This window comes from Polyodon spathula, chromosome 6, assembly GCF_017654505.1.
Source record: "Polyodon spathula isolate WHYD16114869_AA chromosome 6, ASM1765450v1, whole genome shotgun sequence".
NCBI classification, from domain to species: domain Eukaryota; kingdom Metazoa; phylum Chordata; class Actinopteri; order Acipenseriformes; family Polyodontidae; genus Polyodon; species Polyodon spathula.
The window spans coordinates 53,537,189-53,559,160 of record NC_054539.1 but is presented as its reverse complement, the minus strand read 5'-3'; positions in this window follow the sequence as shown (position 1 = coordinate 53,559,160).

Below are 21,972 nucleotides of genomic sequence, written 5' to 3'. Positions count from 1 at the left end.
ATGTAGCTGACGACTACGGCACTTTGTTTTTGGTAAGGCAAGGACCTTAGTAACCAAATAGTTATTTTGTTCCCCGTATAGGTTCTTTATTCCCTGGGTTTCCCACACACACACACACACACAATGGGGCAGCGTCTGGTAAACTTTATTTGTTCTCAACACGGTAAAAAAATGTTAAAACCAAACCACACTGTAATGCTAAAAAAATATGTTAAACTTTCAAAAAGGGAGTGCCAAAAAAAACCAAAACAATAAAAGAACATTGCACACTTGGCAATCCCCTCCTGTTGGTCAAAAAAACAAAATGAAAAAAGTTCATGCACACGGACAATTACTGTTCAACAAAAAAGGAGAGAAAAGAAATAGTCCAGGGGGGTGTAGACCCCACGCGTCTGGGGCGTCCTCCAGCTCACTCAATCAGCCACTGTTTCCTACCACCGATGCTGGAACCACAACCTCCTACTGGATCTTTCCACTGCCGATCGACTGCCACATCCAAAGGACCTGAGACAGTAGAGCGGGGCAAAGAAAGGGCCATCAGGAACTAACACACAAGTAAGTAAACTACACCCTCTACCCAGAGGTTCTGGACGCTTCCCTTCGGTCAATCTTTCACCCTGCATTTCTCTCCTCTCTCTCTCTCCTTCTCCCACCATGCTCCCCCCAGACTTCGCCCCAATTCCGTCTGCCGCCACCGGACCCGACTGGAAGCTGGGCCCCAGACCTGAAGGCAAGGCAAGTAAACCACTGGAGGCCTCAAGCACACTCTGATGGTGATACAGGGGGCTGGCCAATACAGGTAAGTAATACAGACAAAACAGTTAGCATTAACTTGACGATTAATTGTCCTCTCCCCTCTTCCTGTGATCAAGAAAAACAATCTGCCCCCTATCAAGGATCCGTGGGGGCCCAAACGTCCTGGACCAAACATTGGGACCCAACACAGTTTACACCCGTCCCTTGCTCTGCCAAGGAAAACAAGCCAAAACAAAAAAAAAGGAAAAAAAAGTGTGCAAAAAATAAATTACTATTTGTTGTACATCCAAAAAAGAAACATGTTTGTGAAGTTCTTAAATAGTGAAGCTATTGTCACCCACCAATAGTAGTGTACAATAGCCACACAGAATAAATAAACACAACAAAAACAAGTCAAAAAGACAACAACCAACCTCCCTATATTGTCCCTTCACAACCAAAAGAAATAAGAAAAAAACTCCAAACCCATTCCTAAATATTGTCCCAGTGCTGGTCTGTCCCCAAAACAAAGTTCTTGTTGCAAATGGTCGCTTTCCTAAAGTAAATCCTCCTCTGCTCTCAAATCCAGCCCCTTATATAGTCCTGCCTGGACTGCCATTGGCTGTGGTGCTAACCAGGCGGGACTTCCCGTTGCTGAGACAAAGGTGCTCTACCCAACAGTCAGCCACAACACACATAACACCAACTGGGGGTTGAGATAAGCAGTTTACAATAAAAAACCCATATAAAATTAATCACTTGTGACACATGCAGTACCTTACACTTTTCTATATTAAATGTCATTTGCCATGTGCCTGCCCAGTTCTGAATGCTGTCAAGATCATTTTGAATGACCTTTGATGCTGCAACATGTTTGCCACGCATCTGCAAATTGAACACGTTTGCTTACTATATCAGAATCTAGGTCATGAATGTAGATTAGGAATAGCAGAGGACCTAATACTGATCCATGTGGTACTCCACTGGTCACCTTGCTCCATTTTGACGTTTCTCCTCTAATCTGTATTTTTTGTTTTCTACATGGTAACCACTCCCTAATCCACATGTGTGCATTTCCTTGAATCCCTACTGCGCTCAGTTTGAGAATTAAACTTATGGAAACTATAATAAGATCATCAATTCAATTATGATTGATCTTGACGTTGAGGTTTTCAAAACCTCAGTATAACTGTTGGTTATTAACATATGCAACCCTTTATGGTTAAGTATTTCACTGTATTAATTAAATTACAATTTAAATTCAATTAATGTTTTAAATTGTTAAACCAGTATTTCTACACATGAACATAAAAAAAATGTTCAGTGTAGTTACAATCCTGATGTCTTCAATATCAGTGTTTCCCACTCAGGATCCAATAAACACCTGGGAGGATGTCACTGGGCAGGGTAATGACAAGTCTAGTGATGCACGTGCACTTATTATTAATATAATATTATATAAAATGATATGCTATTAAATAATAATAATAATAATAATAATAATGTCTGAAATTAAAAAGATCAGTTATCTAGAAGGTGATTGGCTATTGTGGCAAGCTGGCCTGAGCGGTGATGTCAGACCCGGAAGAGAAACACACAGAGCAGTGGGTGAAATGGTTACTGCACAGGCTTGCACGTTTCATTGTATAACAGACAATAAAACTTTTAAACAAAACAAAATGGCACGGTGGCCAAAACAGACAGACAAACATAGTGGACGAACACTAAACAAGTATTGTGTGAGTCCTCTCGTATGAGTAACATTTGTTATTTTTATTATAAATTCTCTCTCCTAACTCTCTCTCTCTCACTCTCTCATTCTCCACTCTCGAACACACGACCCTATGTGTGTGTGAAAACTGACTCTTGTTATGCAGCTTTAAAGAGACTTGGTTACTAATCAATCATTCAATCTCAGTACAGCTGCACGTGAACTAATTGTGCTCCTCGTGCTTCCATACTTATACTCACTTCAATCTGCATGTGGAGTGATTGTGCAATCCTTGTGCCTAAATCCAATTATACATTTTACATCACCTGTGCTACATAACCCACACTTTCTGTACCAATACCTACACCAAAAATAGCACGCCACATACAACAGATAACACAAAATACGCGGTCACATATCACCCCTCTTGTGTATAACATACATGGCTTCAACGGCCACACACACACACACACACACCCTCCCCCTTAAAATCCCAAAAGTCCTGCACAAAGTCTCAGGCCAGGAATAGAGGCAACAAAGGGTTCATGGGCGACAGTGTTGCCAGTAGTTCCTCCTCCCACTGTAACACTGGTAGCAGAATTGCTGCCGGCGATAATGCTGTCAGCAAACGTGCTGACAGCACCGGGGCTGGCTCCTCCTTTAAGTGTGTCTTAAATTTGAAGGAATACGGCAAAAACAGGAAAAGAATGTTTAACTGGTACAATTACCAGTGCCTAACCCTTGTTACAGTATCCTGTGTCTGATTGGGTGTTCAGTTTGTACTGTAAGTGTGGGGTTCATAACGCTGAGGTTCTGCTGTAGAAAAGACAAGCACAGACACACACTGAAACAAACACCCAGATGAGACAAGTGAATCAAGATGTGTATCTAGTTAAAGACCTACTGCATAAAATGAGCCTGGTTCGAACCCTGTCCATGGGTCCACAGAGATTGCAGCATCGGCTTTTGCACTCCTGTCTGGGCAGAGAGAGCAGGTCACTATCCTAGCAAGAGCACTTGGACTGGGAGTGAAAAGAAGAATCTCAAGAGCGTCAGAGGACCAGGGTCGGGGGGGTTGTCTTTAATAGGATTTGCTTCAAATAAAACCCACTGGGGTTAAACTTGTAAAACTTTCTAAACTGTGAGCAGGTCTTCTAGGGAAATCCCTGCCTTGTGTAGCTAGATCAAGAACCAATCACTCAAACACACACACTCACACACAGACACACACACACACATACACACACACAAACACGCATACATGCTCACACACACTCATACACACACACATGCACGCTCACACATAAACACACATATGCACACACACACACACACTTACACACTCGCACACACACAGAGACACATAACAACAACAACAACACACATCTCAGTTCCCTGAAATTCTGCTTTGTGGAGTTGGTGTACTCTGGCAGAAGCCCATACAATGGTGCCTGCGAACCAAGCCTTATTTTGGCCCAGTTTGTTTCTCATGCTTGCTTTGCCAGTTCCCAAACCTCTCATCGTGCCCCCTCCTCCCCACCTATTCACACACCCATGCCCTTTATATGGGAACTGGCACTGCCTCTGCGGGGAGAAGGAGATTGACATCAGGCTTGCACGTCAGGCGCCTCATAGCTGTGTCTCCCTGCGTCAGCAAGGGGTGGGAGGAATGCAGTGCTAAAAATAACCTTTGCGAGGGGCAGCTGAAAATGCCCCCACCAGGGATGTCACACACAACTGTCTCATCCCCGACCCAGCCTAGCAGACCCCCAAGTAAGCAAGTAAGCAAATAAAACTTTCACTGCTCCCATCTATCTTGAAAAAGAAACCCCCAAGAGGCTTTCAATATTGTACAACGTTTTTGGAATTTAAAGCTGTCACCTAATACAAAAAAAAAAATGAAGTTAATGTTTTTTGGACCTAAATTTAAGACTTAATCCTCCACTCATTGACTGGAGAGCCTCTTGACGTGGTGGATAGTTATAAATATCTTGGGATCAGGCTGGATCCATGCCTGAAGTTTGATCTGTATATTTTTACTATCACCAAGAAAATATGTAAAAAAAAATGTAGAAATCCTGTTATGAAGAGCTGTATTTTTACTTTGTTTGATTATGGTGATACTTCGTTGTTACATGCCTCTGCTGAGCAATTACAAAAACTGGATCAACTAACAGCCAGATTTGTATTTGAATGTCACCCTCAACCCCATCACTGCCAGTTACTGGCATCTTTAAATTGGATGTCACTTAATTGTAGAAGGCAATTACACTGGGTACTTTTTGTGTGTAAAACTGTAATAGGTTTGCTGCGATGTTATCTAGGTTTTTTGCTACAGGTACAGGTGCTTTGGAGAAGGTTCTGGGTTGGCTGATCAGCATTTAGCTACAGCGCCCCCTATGGCATGGAAGTCTGGACAAGAGTATCCGGGATATGATCGAGCATCAGATAATAATCCAAATGTATTCGTTAAATGAAGAATTTAGATTACATTTATTTCAATGAGTAGGTTCCAAGAATTATCAAATTGTAAATGTTTCTGATCCCAGATTGAATGCATGATGAGATTGTCTTTTAGAGTGATGTTGTTTTTAGGGATGTGAAATTACTGCTGTCTGTTTCTGGTCATCTTGCCAGGACACTCTTGTAAAAGAGGCCTCACTCTCAATCTCTCAATGTTTTTTTTTTCCCTGGTTAAAGAATGAATAAATAAATAAATAAAAAGCCTTTGTGTTAAGTAATTCTCGTATGTTTTGTTAAATCTGTCAAGCTTTTTACTAGCACAAAAACCTACCCTGACCCTGACTGCAAACTCAGAGTCAGATGAATGAGTCTGTCTAGACAGGATTACAATCAGACCACGCTGATGCTGTTTTTGTTGATTTATTGCTAGAACTTTGAAGACTGAATTATGATGATAGTGTGACACAAACTTCTGCCTTTGGGTTCTAGTCCATTATACTGTCACATTAATAGAAGCTAAGTTCACTGCATGGCTAGCAAAGTTCTTAGTGCCGTAAGAAGGAACCAGGCAAAGAGAAATAACAAATGAAAGTTGGGTAGGACTAGTCAGCACCGTCACCTTCAGAACATACTAGCTGGTGTTCAATAGAGGGCGCCCTGGAGCAAGAGCTAGCTGTCCTTTAGTGTCAAGTGTACTCAGTTGTGGATGTTTTCTGTGGTTATGTTTTTTCCACCAATAAACCTAACCACCTGACACTGGTATGCACTGTACCTCCTTCGGCTTTCACTAGATGGCAGCATTGAGCATCAGGTTTGCTCAACTGTGCATTTAACACTCTGCAAAAGGAGGCTAGACAGCTTCATAAACAGACGTAACATCTCGCAGCAAGCAGAAAGCTTCATGAAATCTCCATGAGATTTGTTAGAACACTGGAGAATGGGCTTAAATAAAAGCATGTTCTTTCAGCATCTGGGGCTGCCTGGTTTGCATTCCATTGCTGTGCGGTGGACGCTGTCCAGTCATTGCTGTAGTAATCTTATCTGTTTGTCTTCTGTGCAGTGTCCTTGGATCACTGCTTCTCAAGGACTTTTTTTCTTATGCTTGAAAAAAAAAGGAATCCGACACAACAACCTGGAAAATATGACTCTATCAGGCTGTAATAAAAGCTGCCGCAAAAACAATGAGGCTCAATTTCTGTACAGTGCTTTGGAATGATGTCCTTCTCTGAACTCTATTGTTAGCAGCGTGAAAACCACCTGACTGCCACCAGAGAGATACTGTGTTCAAAATGCTGTTCATCTCAATTGTCTGTCTATGGGAAATGCAGTTTTTTTGAGGCGCCTAAAATATTATTCTGAAACAGCAGTTTAACATTGCCAGACCTCTAGTGTCACGGTAATTTTAAGGGTTATAGAAAGTCAAATTTAAAACCTATATCTGCACTGTTTGCTGTTTGGGTAATACTTTAGATTACAGTGTGTACAGAAGCATGTAATAACATTGTAATAACTGGGTAACTACCAAGGGTTCCTGGAAATACATGGTAACTGTTGAAGGGCCTTTGTTACTTGGCAGTGGCCTGCTGTTGTACATCAGTTTCTACAATGTAATTACCACTGTTAGTCAAGATACTCCAGACAAGTTCAAAGCAAGCTCCTGGCCCAGAAAAGGGAGATTTAATGAAAAATGATATTCATTAAATAGTGGAGCAGCAGAACCCAGAACCACTCAGGATGATTGCAAACAAAGAAAAGGAAAAAAGGAAAAAGGGGGAAAAATCAATTCAGATTACATTTGAACCTATTAGCTCTGTGACAAGTTATATGTTTAAATAAAATCTGTAGTTTTATATGAAAACAAGTCATCTAAATTAAGGAGTTCATCTTTTATTGTGTGTCTAATTTCATGAGATTATAAACAGTACTGGATGTGGTTTCCTATAGAGCAGGCAGCCGTTAGCTTTTCAGGATATTAGTAACACAAACAGCTGGTTCCCACTGCTTCGCGGAGTTGATTACAGAGCCTTGGCTCACCTGAGATAAGTACTGCAATTCATCTTTAGTAGTCAAGCTGTGTCAGTCTAACCACTGCCTGTCAGATACCGTGAGGGGCAGGAAAGAAGTGACACATACTCCCTCATTCCCTCGTCTTGAGAAATGGATGGAGCAGGTAATCACACTGGGATTGCTTCCATACTGCCAGCACCACATTCTCCTTCCATCTGTCTCCCTTCAACCCTGCCTCTCCATCTCTCTGTCCCTCAATCCCTCCCCACCCCTCCCCATCCTCCAGCTCCACTACCCCTCTCCTTCTCTCCTTCTCTCCCTGTATCCCCCCTCTCCCATCCCTTCTCTCCCTTCTCCACCACCCTATTTTTTTCCTCCACCTGCCCTCTCACTCTTATTCTTTTCTCCTCCTACCCCGATCTTTATCAGTGTTATGGCAGTGGCATGTTTATTACTGCGCAGTGTTATAAATAAGCTTGAGAGTTTCCGCTGAGTCCCTGGTCCATGAGAACTCAGTCTCACCGCCCTGCCCCCGATAACCAGCCCCTCAATCCAGCACACAAAAATAATCATTCAGTGAGGAGAGACGTGAACTTAGAAATGTTTATGTTTCTACACACAAATTATTTCTGAGTTGAATATGAAAAAGAAATGGTCTCTGGAACAGCTGCACACATGATATAAAGATGATTAAGGGCACAGCACAATGACCAGTTTGGAATTTCTGGAGTCAGTGCAGATTCTAATTTGAGTCAAACAGCAGTCAAACCTTTCTGCTCTTCTAGATTAGGAAGTCTTTCAGAGAATTTAAGAAGCTCCATTCAGAAACACGACCTCTACTGCAGGACCAGTGTGTGCCTTCTAGTGTAGGAGCCATTTACAGACAGTCAGTGCAGGACCATGCAAGGATCCACTAACCAGGAACTGAACTCATTACATTCTAGTTCCAAAGGGATCAACTCATTCACTCAGGCTGGCAGAAGCTCCCTAGTTTAGCCTTGTTCATACACTCCAACTCTTTACTATAGCAGCCTGCCACAGCCTCCAACTCAAGAGGGAAACCCTTCCAAATGTATTGGGGAGCTTAGGTAAGATAGTCAGGTTATATTGCTGACACCATGCGTTCCTTTCTGCATTCAGGTTTCTGGATCCACCTGTGAGAGAAAGGAGCTGGTATGAGATCAATATACGTGAAGAAAACCCAGGAGTGCAAACCTCATGTGCTGTTATGTCCATGACCCCAAGATCTGAATTGGACATTAGCCACGTCTCTTCTTTTCCATTCTTACAAGATTTCCACAGTACAAATTGTATGAAATAAAACTGAGAATTGGTAGCAAAATATGCATGGTCTATTTTTATAATAACAATGATTTATCAGTTGTAAGTCCTACACTACAAGAGCAAGCTGTACAGTAAATAATCACGTTAACTGTTAGCTGAGGGGACTGGCAGGTAGACTGTATGGTCTACTACAGCTGAGCTAGTGGTTAGAGCTGGGGGACTGGGAGGGAGGCAGTGTGGTCTAGTAGTTATTTCTGAGGGACTGGGAGGGAGGCAGTGTGGTCTTGTGGTTAGAGTGGAGGGTCTGAGAGGGAAGCAGTGTGGGCTAGTGGATAGAGCTATGGGACTGGGAGGGAGGAAGTGTGGTCCAGTGGTTAGAGCTGGTGGACTAGGAGTGGGGAGGTGTGGTATAGCAGCTAAAGCTGAAGGACTGGGAGGGAGGGAGAGAGGGAGTTGAATACCACAACAGATAAGTTAGGGCTTTTCAGAGAAATCATTTCTAAATCATTTCTAAAAATAAAAGCCCCATCAGACTGGAAGGTAAAGTGACAGGGTATTATCTCCCCCACACTCTCTTGCTCTCTCGCTCTCTGCAATGTTGTTGCTGACAGTCAGCGACAGTCTCAGGACATTTTTTCCATCGGAAAGAATGTCAGGAATGTTAGCAGTTCACTTAATATATTTTCTTCTCTATTTACACTAACAATAAAAGCTCCATGCTTTCAAGTGTTGGTTTACATACAGGCTGACAGCATCAGTTACACAAGTGTGTCTGTGTGTGTGTGTGTGTGTGTGTGTGTATGTGTGTGTGTGTGTGTGTGTGTGTCAGTATGTGTTATTACAGATACTAAGAAGGACATTCCAGGGGCAGTAATGAAGAATTACTGGCAGTGCTGTTGATGTTATTTGTGTGTTTAATTTTAAGATTGTTATAGACAGTTAAATATAGTTGGGTTAATCAAATGGCTTCCAGGAATGACTTGAAGAAGTTACTTTTTTTGGTTTAATTGTTCCCTTCAGAGTCAGCACCAGTAACAAAAATATTACTTTTGTTGAGCTAATCTAATATGAAAACTGACATCAGTTCTACAACAGAAGCACTTCTCTTAATGAACTTCTGAATGGGCAAGGTGATTCTAGTTCTGCTATACTATAGATATTGATTACTATAGTTCTGCTATACTGTCAATATTGATTACTGTAGCCCTGCTATAGTGTTGATATTGATTAGATACTAGTGTTCTGCTGTACTGTCGAAATACACAATTAAAGAGGGGCCTTGTGTAGTAGAAGTATAAAACAGACTCTGTTTTGTGATTGAAAGACATATTGAAGATCTAGATAGGAACCACGTCTGATTGCAATAGTACAGGAAACATGCAAGACGAGAGCAAGGAGGCACGCAAAGCGATCTCTCCTTGGATAAGCATGAGCTGTGGAGATTAGCCAGAACATTCACAGAAACACTCTACACTGACTGCACAGATAAGAACGGACACATCACAAATCAACCTGAGGATTTTCTGATGGGAATCACTGCTTGAGATACCAATTTGTCAAATCACTTTTATTTTTTGCTTAAAAAAATTACAGAAACTGCTGCACCTTAATTCTCTGAAATGTTTTGTTGCTGCTGTTGTAAATGTACAGATATGTATGAATTGTTACTCTGTTGCATTTGTCATGATTTGTACAATCTTCTTGACCAGGGGGTCTCCCTCAAAAAAATGCAAATTTTCTTAGTCAAAATAAATGCTTAATAATATTTATAAATAATAGAAATAATACAAATAAATAAAATAATTTTTGGCTTTATAAATTTCTGCATGAAAACTCATAGATACTTAACCCAGCCTACTGGGGAGGTAGAGAGAGGAGCAGAAAGTTCCAGCAGTCAATGGGTTAAGTGCAGCATGCTCTAATCTCTGAACCAGGGCTGTTATCCTGTATAAGCAAGATAGTTAAGCTGAGTTGAGAGGCTGGGGGTAGAGTGAGGGAGGAGAGAGAGGAGAGAAAGGGAGGGGGTGCAGGGAAGAGAAGGATAGAGAGATAATAAGAGGAAAGGAGATGGGGGATTGAAAGGGGGATGACAGGGAGGAAAGAGTGAAATGTGGGAGGCATGGAGACAATAGAGTGTGGAAAGAGAAAAGAGATTGAGAGATCAAGGAAGGAGTGAAACTTTGTGATAAAAAGTAGCAGTCCAGTGATGGCATCTTATTCTGTACTTTTTATTTGTCTAAACAGAGACGGGATCCAAACATAGACATGACCTCTCTCTGATAAAAAATAGCAAAATAAAGGGGTACACACTGAGGGAGATTTGTGGACTCTGTTACTGTATAGAGGGGTACAGATTGAGGGAGAGTTGGGAGCTCTATTACAGTATAGAAGGGTTGGGGTCTCTGTTACAGTATAGAGGGGTACAGATTGAGGGAGAGTTGTGCCTCTGTTCCTGTGAGGTATGGAGGGTTTCAGAATGAATAAAGCTTCATTGTAACTGAGTATCTTTAACTACCACACCATAGGAGGCTGTGTGGTCCAGTGGTTAAAGAAACAGGCTCATAACCAGCAGGTCCCTGGTTCAAATCACAGCTCAGCCACTGACTCACTGTGTGACCCTGAGCGTCACTTAACCTCCCTGTGCTCCGTCTTTCAGGTGAGACATTGCTCTCTCATAGTTCACACTCTGATGCATAGTTCACACACCCTAGTCTTGTAAAGCGCTTTGTGATGGGGAGGTAAAAAATAACAGTGCTTTATGCAGAGAGAGTTGCTCAAGGCTTGGGTGATTCTGGATGACATTCTGTGTTGGATCTAGAGCCCAGGGTTATCTGTTTCTAGTGAAGTGATACAATGGGGTTTTGCAATATCGGAAAAACAAGGATCTTGCGGTTAGTTTCACTGTATCTGTGTGTAATAATCCAATGAGTTTTGGATCGATTTAATTCTTATCCATGTCCTCCAATACAAGCACACTGAACACTAAAGTACACAACACTATAAAGAGCATTGGAATCTGTAGCAAAGCACAGAAGGTTTGATCCTCAATCACTTCCTTGGAATTGTATTTATCTCCTTAGATTCACTTTGTACGGCTATCGACAACAGTTTTGGATCACCTAGAATTCTTTTGAGACATAATAAAAAAATAAACCTATATGAACATAATTTAGATTATTATTTAACATAATGTGATCAAAGAAACAACAAAATGACATCGCAAAAAAGTCTACTGGAAGCCGTAACAGTAGTTCAATTTTATGTTAGATTTTGAAATGTCAGTTTTTTCTACTTTTGACAGTTTTTTTGTATATAGAAAAACTACAAAGCATTATGTAATTTAATATGTTAACGGAACATTATTCAGCAGGTTTCATTCAACTTTATGAAGCAAACTTTGTTAATTTTATAAGGTTATACAAAACTTTTGTACGTAGCTATGTATCACTTTGTGTTTCAGTCATTGCATCCTGGGGGCTATTTAAAGCATCCTTGTAAACTAAACAGAGCTCTCAGAATCAGATCTATCTTCCAAATACAATTGGTACATCAGAGTGTAACCATTAACCAGCCCCCCTGCGACCCTTTGCCTCTAGTGGACATAAGAAAAACATCAGTAAGACATCCTAAAGATTAGCATTTCCATCGTCTAGAGCAGTGGTTCCCAGCTCTGTTGGTTTCATTCCAACTGAGCGTTCAATTAGAAAATGTTAGAAAGTTTGCAAACCAGAGGAGGCTATTCGGCCCATCTTGCTCATTTGGTTGTTAGTAGCGTATTGATCCCAGAATCTCATCAAGCAGCTTCTTGAAGGATTCCAGGGTGTCAGCTTCAACAACATTACTGGAGAGTTGGTTCCAGACTCCCACGATTCTCTGTGTAAAAAAAGTGCCTCCTATTTTCTGTTCTGAATGCCCCTTTATCTAATCTACATTTGTGACCCCTTGTTCTTGTTTCTTTTTTCAGGTCGAAAAAGTCCCTTGGGTTGACACTGTCAATAACTTTTAGAATTTTGAATTCTTGAATCAGATCGGTGCATAATCTCCTTTATTCAAGACTGAATAGGTGCAATTCTTTTAGCCTGTCTGTATATGAAATGCCTTTTAAACCCGGAATAATTCTGGTCGCTCTTCTTTGCACTCTTTCTAGACCAGCAATATCCTTTTTGTAGTGAGGTGACCACTACCTGTCTTACAATGCATTACTAAACTAGACCCTTAATTCGACTGATAATTAGCTTAATTAGAGAGAGTTCAGTTAGATCAGAGTTCAAGAAGTTATTTATAAAATCTTATAGCTAACTTGAAATATGCAACTGTTAAGAGATGAAAACAAGCAAAAAGGTCTAGTTAAGCAAATGATCCGTTCAATTAAGGGTCTAGTTAAGTAATTGAGAGCTCAGTTGGGATGAAAACCAGCAGACACAGGGGGTCCCCAGGACCAGGGTTGGGAACCACTGGAGTGCTGCAGGGAGCCAGTTTAATGGTTAACACTGGTTAATACTGTAGATGCTAGACATGATTCTATGATCTCTATTGAGTCCACAGGGGTGCTTTAAACTTTTTAAAAAGTCATCAGCATGTGATGACTGAAACAGAACACAATACACAAGGAGATGAGTAAATTAGTAAGGATAACTGTAACATATCCAAGCCAGGGCATACTGTAGAACAGCACACAGCACTGAACTAATAAAAGAAAATGAGAATTCCTCAATTATCCTTCCAAAGTCCCCCCATGTGGTTTTTCCGATCAAGAGGTTGTTGAGTTTATTAGAGTAAACAGGGTCCGGATATTAATGGCAGTTTTCCAGCACTGAGTACCAGCTATTTGAATACTTTGCCTCAAATATTATTGTTCTTGCTGTTATTATGATTATTTTTTTATGGTTATATGAGGCGATGTGGCATCTGGATATGTTATTAGTCTGTAGATTTCATGCAGACAGTGTTGCTGATATTTTAATGAATTTTCCTCTATCTCATCAGTGTAGTTGCCCCCTGGCTCATTTTACAATTCTATTTGTTTTCTGATCTACCTTCAGCACTTTGTGCTCTGCGTTGGAGCCTGCCCCTTTCAGAAAGGCTTACCAGACATCCCAGGGAAACGAGGACTGCAGCTTCATCCCAGTTGGAAACAGTCAAAAAAGTTACACTAAATCATCCTGGTTTTGCTGTTGTAGTCACAAAATGGTAGCATGTTAGGGTTTATTATTATTATTATTATTATTATTATTATTATTATTATTATTATTATTATTATTTTATTATTTTCTCATATGCTTTGTCTTCAGAGTACGAACTCTCTATGATTAGTTTTCTCAGACAGTTTTTGTTCCAAGATTCTTTTTAATTTTTTGAAGCACATGTAACTTTATTTTTTATTTTTTTTATTTATTTTTTTATTATTCAATGTTATCTTGAGTTCTGGTCATTGTGTCTTGCTTAATACAGCTTTTTCTTTTACTTGGATTTTTGTACATTTAACATGTTTTGCTCGTACGATTGAAAGAAAGCAATTAATTCTTATTTGATCAACTGTACAATAATTACATGATTATGGTATTATATACAGTTATTTTAACTGCTTCAGAGTTGCTACAGTCTCAATGAATTGATGGGTAGGGGGAGGGTAGCCTCTGTAAATCTGCTCCTCCTATCCCCAATTAGCCCTTTAATCCCTTGCATCCTGAGCTCCTTTCACACTGGCATGCTCTACCTGGGGTCAGAACCTACCCGGGTCAGGACCTGGTGTCATGAAGGTCGCTAATGCGATTTCACACTGCTTTTGATAAAGCAGGGTTGACCTGGGTGACAGACTCAAGTACACAATGCACGTGTCGATGCCCCGGAAACAGCTTGATACGAACGCTTCCGTCCAAGCTTTTCTGGATTGAACCCTTGGCCCAAATGTTGATTCAATTAAACGTTTCTTCATCCCTGCTGAAATTGGGCTCATGGTGTGCCTCAAGCAACAAAAATATGGCTAAACAGAAAAAACAAAAACGTTCCTTGAGGACCAAACGAGCAAGATGGGCCGAATGGCCTCCTCTCGTTTGTAAACTTTCTTATGTTCTTATGTTCTTAAGTGAAACCTTCAAGCAGGCGCGGCTGTTTGTTATTGCCGTCAGCCATCATGCATTTTGTCTCGCTCAGCCCAGGTCAAAGCATATCAACCCACATCCTGAGGTGGGTCACTGGGACCTGGGTTAACCTGGGTATGACCCAGGTATGTGGTTTCACACTACGTTGGATTGTGACCCTGGTTGAAGTGGCAGTGTGAAAGGGGCTCTGGAAGCCTATGCATGCAAAACTCATTTTTTTGCCATCTTGATAGCTCTTTAATTTATTACAAATCAGGAAGCCGCACTCAGACATTTTCACTGTTTGACTTTGCCCCATCCTCAGTTTTCAGTTGGGGAGCCCTATATAAAACCACTTTTCAAAAAGGGGTGGCTATTCTGCAAACAATTCAAAACAGATTGTCTTTAATTTATAGGCAGTATAAAAATCAAAAGTAAACAACTAGTAAAGCCTTTAATCCCTCATCCATTTTCATCACAAGTTGATTTGTACAAAAGCTAAAAAAGGAAATGATTTCATGACGATGTCCGGTAGGTATAAGCAAATATCAGCAGTGTGGCTTCAAGGCTTCTTGGAGAGGCCCAGAATAAAATGACTGGGTGTTTTACTGATAAACACATTAGGCATCCTTTAATGGTGTTGCTTGTTATCCCAGTGTTTATTGTATGACTCATCATCCATAACTATCAAAACACTCAATAGTTCAATGACAAACATTTCGACTAGAAGTGTATCTCAATGTTTTCAATGAGTTCTGATTCACATACTATTGATAAAGTGTGAATGATCTCCTAATTAAGAGAAATGTGCATGTATTAGACATTAACCAGCAGAGGTGTAAATGGTGCTAGTTACATCAGTGACATTTCTTTTCAGTATTTCCAAATGAACCAGACTTGGTGGTGCTGCTCTGTTCTTGGCTGTTGGGGGCCTGGGTCTCAGGGGTCTCGGGGTCTCAGCCTACTTCTTAGTGAACAGGTGTGTGCCTCTCAAGTGCATTCAATGGGAAATCTACAGAGGCAACTACTCAGCAACTTCACAAGTATAGCCATGGAGACTAAACTGTTCCCTCCCTCCCTCACCTCCTAAGAGAAAGGGAGTCTTCTACCAAACTTATACATGCTGGTTGCAAATAAGACTGTTGATGTTGCCATCCAAAATTGCATTGTCCGGTGTTTTGTAAATCACAAGTACATCTGAAGCAAAATACACTGTGCCCAGACTAAGAGGATTAACAAATAAAAATACAAATAAACTGTCCGTGCAAATAAATACAGCATGAAATTAGAAATTGGAATTATTCCCTGAGCTATTTGCACATAACGGACCACCTGTCACCTGTCAGCAGTAACACAGTGTGACGGGATTAATGGTATTATTCAAGACACTATAAAGCTCGCTCGCTCTCTCTCTCTCTCTCTCTGTTGTGCAGACAGGCAGGCAGCTCTACATTAGTGTAGTTACCTAACTGCCCAGTCTGACACATAGCTATTACACAGCTGTATGTAATGGAACATTGACTCCTTACGATTGAACGAAAACAATTCCACCTCTGTACCACAGATTAACAGCTGACCGCACTTGACCACTAAACACAGGCCCTGCACACACTAAATACATGCTACATGCACACTAAATACACACTAAATGTGGTCTGCAGACACACCCAGACCATATCTCAGCTTCCTATCACAGCTCAGAGGGGATTGTTAATGATGTCAGGTATTTCAGACAGGACCAGGAAGCTTGAATACCTGAGAGAGGTATTTTGCTAAAACCTTTTACAGCTATAGAACGTATTATTTACAGAGGGAAAAACAACTACAGTGCAGGATGTGAAAAAGTATTTGCATTACACCTTTTAATAAATTGGCATCTCAGCCCATTGAATTCAGTGGACAGGCAAGGGCTGGTCTGTAGTCAAGAGGTGTCTAAGTATACTGTACAGAAGTAAGTCCTGCTATTCTTCTTGTTAGTTTTTCAACAAACAATTGACTTGTTAGGTTTCCATTCAAAATGTGGACCATTATGCACTGGTCATGTCTGTCACACTCTGCAGGGTGAACACAATAACTGTATTTGTGTCCCTTTCACAAGAGGATATAAGACCATTTACAAATGAGAAGAGGCCATTTGGCCCATCTAAGCTCATCCAGTACCTAGCACCACTGTCTGTGTGAAGAAGTGAATCATTCCCTCTGTTCTAACTCCATTTCTAATTGCTAAATCTCCTGCGGTGAGCCTATAGATCAATGTACTTTGAGATGATGAGGACCCTCCTAATGTGTGGGCACTGGGTTTTGTTTTTCACTAAGTCTCTAGAAACAGCATGGCTAAGAGAACAACCACAGTACAGATGTCTGCAAGCTACCAGCTCCTGGAGGACTAGGTGTGCTAGATGTCCACTTAGGCTCACCGGGTGCCTGGCCAGTAGGGGGTAGGGATAGGGGTTCATGGGGGTAGTATGGGCAAGTAGTCCTAATGGCATGCTGCAGAGCAGGAGGGGTCTTTATCCCAAAAGAAAAATTATCTACCAGCATTGGCCAATTCCATTTAATTTCCATACATGTTCTTTGAGTTAAACACTGGCTACCCTGAAGCACATTCTTACAGGATGTAAGGTGGCTCTGAGCCAGGGTCGCTTCACTTGGCATCATGACCAGCTGTTGCAATTGGCATTAGCACTGGAAGAATGGAGTAATAAGATCAACAGCTAACCGCTAATATCAGCAATAGCTGACACACAGAGAACGACTTCAAGAGGAGAGCAATCCAAAGAAAAGGTTATTAGAACTAGGGACAGGGACAATTGGAGGCTGCTAGAGATTGGAGAATACAGGCAGATGTTGGCCTGTGCCTTATTTTCCCACCCGAGATGGTTACAACTACCCTTTAACCTGAAATTGTCCTGTCAGGATTGCATGGATGAGGCATACAAGAGGAAAAAAAAACTTTGGTATGCTGTTAGCCCGCAGTGGAGAATCTGGGTATCTTCTGTAGAGGTGGGTTGTCAGGAATTCGTTGCTCACTCCATGACCCAGCTTCACGAAGATGTTGGATTCAGTGGACAAGAATTGCATCATATAGTGAAGGCTCTATCTGAGAAAGAGGCCAAGTGGCTAAGGTTTGATGAAGGAAGTTAACATCAATGAAAAGGAATGAATAGCAAAGGTAAGTAAACTGGGCTGGGTTGGGTGGGGGATGGAGGGACACCAGCCTTCCTGAGGTGTCATGAAACACAGAAGGGAGATGCCCACCTAATGATCCCTGCAAAGTGCCCCACCTAGCCCATTCTAGATGGTTGCCATGCTGAGGCTTTAGAGAGTCCGTACTTTGGTTGATCCCTTGAGCCAGGATTGCCGGCGTTGTGTTTGCTGATGTGCCAGGGAGCCTGCTAATAGGCTGATCCCTGGAACCAGCATTACACTTCAGCCATCAACACCAGGCAGATAGGCAATCCACATTGCCTGGAGGAAAAGCGCCGAAGGCTCATATATTACAGCAAAGCTACATCTTGGTTGTTGTCAACCACTATTATCTCATTTCATCACGGTCAAGACGATTATTAAGAAGTGGAACCTGTATGGCACCACCAAGACCCTGCCTAAATCAAGCTGTCCCTCCAAACTGGATGACCAAGCAAGAAGGAGACACTACCAAAAAGATCAGAGAGACTACCAAGAGGCCAATAGCAACTACCAAGAGGCCAATAGCAACTTTACAAGAGCCACAGGCTTTTATGGTCAAGACTGGTCAAGAAAGCCCACCTTGAATCCCATTTGAAATATGCAAAAAAACATTCTGAAGCCATGTGGCAAAAAATAAAATGGACCTTTTTGGTTGAAGGCAAAGCATTAAGTTTTGGCGCAAACCCAACACAGTACATCACCCAAAGAACACCATCCCTACAGTGGCAGCATCGTGTTATGGGAATGTTTCTCATCGGCAGGGACTGGGGCACTTGTCAGGATAGAAGGGAAAATGAATGGAGCAAAGTACAGAGAAGACCTTGAGGAAAACCTGCTGCATGAAAGCTGAAATTGGGACAAAAGTTCACCTTTCAGCATGACAACGACCCAAAGCACACAGTCAAAGCTACACTGGAGTGGCTAAGGAACAAAAAGGTAAATATCCTTGAGTGGCCCAGTCAGAGCCCCAACCTAAATTCAATCGAAAATTTGTGGCATGACTTGAAGCTTGCTGTTCATCAACGCTCCCCAAGGAATTTGACAGAGCTTGAACAGTTTTGTAAAGAAGAATGGTCAAATATTGCCAAATCTAGGTGTGCAAAGTTGGTAGAGACCTATCCCAACAGACTCTCAGCTGTAATTGCTGCCAAAGATGCTTCCACCAAGTATTAACAGGGGGGTGGAGACTTATCCAATTATGATATTCAGTTTTGTATTTTTAATATATAATTTTTTTTCAATAAAAAACTGTTTTCCCCTTAACAGTGTGTGTATAGTGAGTAGATGAGTGGAAAAAATCCTCATTAAATGCATGAAACTCCAAGGCACTGACACAGCAAAATGTGAAAAAAAGTTCAAGGGGGTGTAGACTTTCTATAGGCACTGTGTGTGTGTGTGTATATATATATATATTGATTCAAAGGTGGTGTGAGTGACACACAGACTATGATAAAAATATATAATATCGTACACAACAAATATATTATAGTTTGTGATCTAGTAATGTTAATTGTGTAAATAAAGTCAAACAGTTGTCATTACACTTTGACTTATGGTAGGCGTAATCCGCATTGTGTAATAGCCAATCGGTTAGCCTTCATGATACCATGTGTGTAAAACAAGGACCCATATTGGTAGTAAGTGTTGTTTCCTAATTGCTTATGCCTCAAAAGTATAGAAAATGGCTATTATTCCCCACAAACTTTGCTTTTGTGACCAGGACAGTGATATTTCAAAATATCACTATTTTCAATGGAAAACGGGCAAATGTGTATCTTTTTCGCTCACATAAAGTCAGAAAAAAACAACATATGAATCCAAATTAACATGTATTTATACTAAAGTAATACAAAAATGACTACAAAAGATTTAGAAGTGAGTAGTTTTTCGAGATTTACGAAATCTACACATTTGCCCGTTTTGCCATTGGAAATTGTGATATTTTGAAACATCACTGTTCTGGTCACAAAAGCAAAGTTTGTGGGGAATAATAGTCATTTTTTATACATTTGAGGCATAAGCAATTAGGAAATAGCACTTACTACCCAGGAACAAAAAAAAAAAAAATTGTTACACAGTGTTATCGGTCTAACTTGTTCCACTTCAGGTCAGCTAAACCAATTTTCAAGATTAGCCTTTTTGGTACACTGCAATCAGCATTAATTTAGTACAGAGCTGCAGGATTTGATAGAAAGCATTTTAGTTCACTTGATGCGGACTCACTGGAAAGCTGCAGTCAACCCACAAGGTTTAAGGAAATTTCTGACACTCGGCATAAATGCAAAGTCTCTTTATCTCTTCTCTCCTCTCCTCACCTGCCATCCCAGACATAGAAACAGACCTGTAATTAACTGGCAGAGATCAGAGATTCCAGGGCACTTAAATACTGTACTTATCTACTTTTATACTAAAACAGTTCAGCTGCAGAAACAAAAACAGCAATTATCCAGGTAAACAGCGATTATGACTGTCTGAGACAGAGCTGCTCTGCATTCAGCATCAGTTTGCCAGTGCTTACAACATTCAACTGAATATAAAGAAATATAAATTCCCAGGCTCTAACAATCCACAGCACTGAGTTATCTGGCTTGTATTGAGTTTATTAAGTTTGCTGGCCTCAGGTCCCCAGTTCTGAGTATTGGAGAGCGAGCAGAGAATAGAAGACAGACTCATGCACATTATTATTAAGTTGCAAGGTACTGGCAGTGCTGGTGAACTGAGAGTTGAGTGTTTAGACTTGTGCTCATTATTAAGGTGCAGGATATTGAGCTGAGAGTAGGGTGTTCAGCATGCTCTTATCACAGTCAGGTATGGTGCTTGCCCCAGTTCCCAGTTTAATCAGAAGTTTTCCCCTCTGACTTTTTCCCACAGTATCTCCTGGGTTGCAGACAGAAAGTTAAAAATGAAGTCAACCAGTGCTGTAAACACCCCCCCCCCCCCCATTCACGACTTCCTCTGCTATTTATATCTATTCAGGACGCTGCTCTCTCAGAGCTCACTCGCTGCACAACAGCTTCCTGCTGTGCTCCTCTGAAACAAAGGGAAGCACACAAACACAATAAAAAAACCTCACACAGACAGACCTATACAAAAAAATACCATACTACTGTTCAGAAACACTCTCATTGCCTATAATATACTTATAATTTATTACAGTTACACTCAAACACACATTGCTTAGGACCACACTGAACAAGCAGTACAGTCTGTGCGCATTTTATAAATTTTTCAATGTAATATAGGGTCACACACAGGCAAAACAGACACAAACAGAGCAGCATGCAGTTTGTTAAACACTGCAAGTGCAGCCAGGCTGAGCTGCTCTAAACCACAAGAGCTCCTCAGCACACAGAGCGCAGACCTTTCTAGGTCACAGAGGTAAGCAGGCAGACTTGCTGACTTGCTTGATATATAGTACATGGAAATGGTCAGGCTTTCAGAGACCCTGATTATGACTTCTAAGATAGTCCGAAACTAGCACCAGTTGGGGTCTGGGTAACCACTCAATTAAATGTTTTATTACAGGGATGTTAATAAGACTCCTGTTGCATAGCAGCCTGATCCATTCCTAGTTTTACTATGCGTTTAATAAGACACATGAGCTATGCAATAGAAGTCTATATTAAAGCTGGACTGTGTTTGTAATGTTAAAGTGTCAATGTTTGATTTGCTGACTTTATACTGCGAATGTCTTTGTAGTGTATTTAGTGCGAGAAAGGGAACTGGATTGTAAATAAGAGGGTTCATCTCAAGGTTTATATCCTGGAGAGCAACAGCTTGGGTAAAAAAAAAAAAAAAAAAAAAAAAAATCAGTAGTAAAAATAGTCCCAACAGGATGGCTGTGAAAACATTAAGCCTGTCTGATGTCAAGACCTCAGATAAAGATTTAACAAAATAAAACATGTGAGCAGACAGCCCTAAATGCTTTCCCCGAGCATCAAGCAGTTTAGAACCAACACAGTATTATTGGTCTGTTTTCACCTTGGAGAGTACAGATTGCCGAATACACAAAGTCTAGGGTTTACTTTACCTAAGAGGAAAGCTGTTCCCACCAAGGTACCTGATCTATACCAGGTTTAAAGTAACTGTACGTAGAATGCTGTTTCTATGCTTATTAAAAGGGTACATTAGGATATTTTTATTTGATTGTGTTACATGTTCCAATCTGTTGTTACAACTGTTTACATAAAAGGTGTGTGTATATAGTTTAAAATCTTTTTTTTTTTTTTGTAACTTTTAAAATTGCATGCCCTGCCTCAAGATGGCTTCACGTGTACCCGCATTGACCTCAGAACTACACCCCCCCCCCACCCCCCCATCATCATCATCATCATCATCATCTTGTTCACTGGTAAATCCATTTCGGTTACATGTGAGCAAGAGGATGATGGGAAATGCAGTTCTTAGGTACATGCAGGTTCATTTGTGAAGCCATCTTGAGGCAGAGAATGCAATTAAAAAAAAAAAAAAAGTCAGTGTAAAATATATAAAATACACCCACCT